Source organism: Babylonia areolata, chromosome 7 (assembly GCF_041734735.1).
Source record: "Babylonia areolata isolate BAREFJ2019XMU chromosome 7, ASM4173473v1, whole genome shotgun sequence".
In the NCBI taxonomy this organism is placed as follows: Eukaryota; Metazoa; Mollusca; class Gastropoda; order Neogastropoda; family Buccinidae; genus Babylonia; species Babylonia areolata.
This window is the reverse complement of record NC_134882.1, coordinates 10778552-10783551: the sequence shown is the minus strand read 5'-3', so window position 1 is coordinate 10783551 and position 5000 is coordinate 10778552.

The window sequence follows — 5000 nt, the reverse complement described above, 5'->3', positions numbered from 1 at the left end:
CGGGGGGTGGGGGGGGCTTCTTCTGTGAAGACCTTGTACTGTCCAGCTCCCCGTAGACTTTCGTATCATCGTCCGTTATATTGTTCTCTCTCATGATTTCAGTTTAGGACATGTAATGGAACATTTGACAAATTCATCCTCCGTCTCAAATCGCGATTTTGTGAATATCACTTTTCGTTTATCATCCATATACTCCTTCTGTATACAAACGATATTGCAAATTATGTACATTTGAAGGAAATTTTTCAGGTACACACACTTACACACACACACATGCTCACACACACACACACACACACACACACACACACACACACACACACACACACACACACACATACACACACACGTGCGCGCGCGCGCGCGCGAGCTTTAATAATGATGATAATAATAATATAATGATAAACAGTATTTATATAGCGCTGAATCTTTTGCAGAGACAAATCAAAGCGCTTTCATATCAGGCATGCATAACTGTAAAACTGAAGAAACTGAAGACGAGGAAGGGGCAGGGGAGGGAGAGCTGGGTTGCTGATCTTATACTTTATTCTGTGCGAGACAGGAAGCCAATGGAGATGTTGCAAACGAGGAGTGGTGTGCTCAGATCTTTTCTTTCTGAGGACGAGTCGGGCAGCAGAGTTTTGTATGCGCTGAAGGGACTGAATGGATGAAGCAGGCAAACCAGACAATAGAGAGTTACAGTAGTCAAGGCGAGAGAGAATGAGAGAAACGACAAGTCTAGGTGTTGCCTCGATGGACAGATATTTCCGAATGGAAATGATGCGCCGCAATTGACAGTAGCGGGATTGACATGTCTGACTGACAAATTTTTGCATGGACAGTGTGTTGTCAAGGACAACGCCGAGGTTCCTGACTGAGCTGGAAAGGGGAACGAATGGACTGCCAAGTTTGATTGTATCAGTTGTGATGGAAGAGAGTTTTTGTTTAGTTCCTGTGATCATTGCTTCGGTTTTGACTGCGTTCAATTGTAACTTATTTAGAATCATCCAGTTTTGAATCCCCAGGAAACAGACGGACGTTTTTTGCGAGAGCGAGGACAATTTTTCAGGGGTATCTTTCTTCTGAAGTTGAGTGTCATCATGATGACTGACATTGGGGTGGTTGATAATTTCAGCGAGAGGAGCAGTGCAGTGTACAGTGTGAAGAGCACTGGGTCTAAAACAGATCCTTGTGTGTTCGATTTTAACGGGTTCAGACTGGAAATTATCAACGATGACAGACTGGAATCGATCAGTGAGATTAGACTAGTTGATAACAGTGCCGTTGATGCCAAATGTAAAATGAAGACGGGTAAGAATGATTGAACGGTCTATCGTGTCAAAGGCGGCTGACAAGTCGAGAAAAGTGAGTAGGGAAATTTTTGCTGAGTCGGACGCTAGCAGTACATTGTTCAGGATGTGAAGGAGAGTGGTTTCGGTGCTGTGGTCATCATGATAGGCAGACTGGAAAGGATGGAGGAGATTGTTGAAACAAAGGTGGCTGTTGAGCTGCTTCAGAACAGATTTTTCAAGGAGTTTGGACAGGAAAGGTAGGTTAGAAATTGTTCGATAATTTTTCAAAATGTTTGCGTCAAGGTTGGGGTTTTTCAGAAGAGGCCGGACGATTGCAGATTTGAAAGTGGATGGAAACGTTCCAGTGAGAAGGGATGAGTTGATTGGTATTGTGCGGAGAAGCTGTGGGAAAAGACAGAGGCTGGTGTAGGAGCGAGCTCACAGCTTTCACACCAATATATTTGATATGTACGTATTTAGCACAAATCATATTTAGAGATTAGTTGATCAGATTATTGAACATGTGTAGCAGCAGCTGGTGTGTGTGTGTGTGTGTGTGTGTGTGTGTGTGTGTGTGTGTGTGTGTGTGTGTGTGTGTGTGTGTGTGTGTGTGTGTGTTATCAACTTATTTTGTCCAAATACAGAGCAAACGAGCTGGTTGTCAGTACTAACTTCTTCCTCAAAAACAGATAACAATGTTGATTTCTTTTGATCTGTCATTGAAAACGTGTTAACTCTCTCTCTCTCTCTCTCTCTCTCTCTCTCTCTCTCTCTCTCTCTCTCTCTCTCTCTCTCTCTCTCTTATACTGGGTCACCCTGAACGGAGGCTACCAGGCACACCAGAATCCCATCAGGACACTGGAGAGGAGACACCAGATTACCATCTACCGCCTTCGCACAAGACACTGCGGCCTCCGAGCACACCTGAAGAGGATTGGAGTGGCAGCCACATCCCTATGTGATTGCGGTCAGGCTGACCAGACCCCATCCCATATTCTCCAAGACTGCCCCCTGTATGAGAAGATGCGGCAGCAGTCCTGGCCTGGGGGTGCTGACCTCAACACCAAGCTCTGGGGGACGGCAGCTGATCTTCACCGGACGTCCGAGTTTGTAGCATCCCTCGGACTTCGACCCTGACTGCGTAGCTGTCGAACGCAAAAGAAAAGAAAGAAAATCCTTTTGTTTTGTTCTGCTTATTCTTCTGTATTTCACTCATGCCCCTAAAAATTCTAGGCAGCAATATGTATGTATGAAACGAACACTCGCTTTCTAGTCAGAAGATCAAATACGCACGTTAAAGACCTTGCGATCCATGTCAGTGTTCGATGGGTTATGGAAACTACATTCCCAGCATGCACACCCCCGAAAACGGAGTATGGCTGCCTACATGGCGGGGTAAATAAGCAAAACGGTCATACACGTAAAATGTTAAATGTTTTATCTGAGTGTGGAGGTGTGCGTGCCTGAAATTTGATTGAATAACAGGAAACGAATGATGAGCGCCCAATAGGCAGCCGTCAGTCGGCTCTACCCAGGTAGGAAGCCTGTTGTGTAAATGACTCCGTATTTGTAAAGCGCTTAGAGCTTGGTCTCCGACCGAGGATATGCGCTATATGAGTATCCATGTCAGTCAATCAATCAATCAATCATTCAATCAAAACGAGTGATAGGTGTGTATAATCAGATTTTTCTTCCTTTCCTCCGTTCTGTCTTTCTGTCTTGTCTCTCTGTCCTTTTACTTGAGTGGAGTGGTGGCCTAGAGGTAACGCGTCCGCCTAGGAAGCGAGAGAATCTGACCGCGCTGGTTCGAATCACGGCTCAGCCGCCGATATTTTCTCCCCCTCCACTAGACCTTGAGTGGTGATATGGACGCTAGTCAGTCGGATGAGACGATAAACCGAGGTCCCGTGTGCAGCATGCACTTAGCGCACGTAAAAGAACCCACGGCAACAAAAGGGTTGTTCCTGGCAAAATTATGTTGAAAAATCCACTGCGATAGGAAAAACAAATAAAACTGCACGCAGGAAAAAAAAAAAAAAAAAAATGGGTGGCGCTGTAGTATAGCGACGCGCTCTCCCTGTGGAGAGCAGCCCGAATTTCACACCGAGAAATCTGTTGTGATAAAAAGAAATACAAATACAAATATTTTTCAGTTTGTTTTCGTTCCGCGTTTGTTGTTTGTGTGTGTGTGTGTGTGTGTGTGTGTGTGTGTGTGTGTGTGTGTGTTTTGTTCTGTCCTTTCTCTCTTTATTTATTTTCTTTCCGTTTTCTTTTTGTCTTTCTCTTTTCTCTGTCTGTCTTTCAATTCCCTCACATTTTTCTTTTCTTTTTTTTCTTTTTTCTATTTTCTTTCTCTCTTTTCCTTTGTCCTTTTTTTTTCTTTCCGTCCTTATTTCTCTGTTCTCTTTCCACAGTCTTTTCCTTCAATGCTTTCTCTCTTCCCTGTCTTTTTTTAGGTCTTTTCTCCTCTTCTCTTTCTTTTTCCTGTCTGTCCTTCTTTATCTGTTCTCTTTCCATCTCTCTTTCTGTTTGTTGTTGGTTTGTTTTGTTTTTTTCTTTTCTTCTTCTAAATTTATTCTGTCCTTTTCCTTGCTTGTCCTTCTTCTTCTATTCTCTTCAGGTCTTTTTTCCTTCCTTTCTTTCTCTCTTTTTTTCCTGATTTCTCTCAACTCCTTCTGTTTGTCATTCTTTCTCTTGCAAGCTGCCCAACAGCCGGTCAACACACAGGGTCCTGAGGGCGTTGTTGGGGGGTGACCCTCAAGATCGGATCGTCTTGAGGGGGTAGACAAAGGAAAACGTGTCCTCTACAGCATGCTAAGTAACCATCAAGGACTCGACCAACACTCTTAGAAACGACACGGCTGTTTTATTGGCCAAGGAAAGTTCAAGCTTAGCACACACAGCGGGTACCCTCATAACGTGGGAAGCGAAAAGCTGACCACTAAATGGGTGTCAGGGTAAAGAAGAAGAAGAAAGAAGAAGAAGAAGAAAGAGAAACACCCGTAGGTGCTGGGAAGGACCCAGAGACCACAAAATGGGGGGGGTCAGGGTGAATATTAAAAGGGGTATGCAGTTGGGAGTCCCTGTTAGTGTGTAGTCATGTGGAGTTTGTTGAGTGCGGGTCACAACTCTGTCGTACCAAACGATGGACCAAGGGCCAACAACCACGAACGCTTCAGTGGAGCACGTGACCTTGTGGTGGTGTGATGACATTTCTGACTGAAAAGCGAGTGTCCATAAATTCGAGTCCCGCATGGATCGGGGTTGGTTTTTTTTGTTTGTTTTTTTGTTTGTTTTTTGTTTAAATCAGCTTCCCCTGTTAGCCCATGATTTCTCGCAATCCCGCTATTTCTCTCACTTTGAGAGATAACGTAGGAGGGAGAACGACCAAGTGTGAATAATCGTGGGATTGCGGCGAGAAATCGTGAGCTAAAACCCCCCTACCCTTCCTCTGTCGCCCCCTCCCCTCCCTCCAGCCTCCCCCCCCCCACGCCCCCCACCCCCCCACCCCCTCTTCCCTCCACAAGACAATGAGTGGTGGTCTGGGTGGAAGTTTGTCGGGATGAGGCGATAAACCTCAAGTCCCGTGTGTGTAGCACGCACTTACCGCACGTAAATCTTCTTCTTCTTCTGCGTTCGTGGGCTTCAACTCTCACGTTCACTCGTATATACGCGAGTGGGCTTTTTACGTGTATGACCGTTTTTACC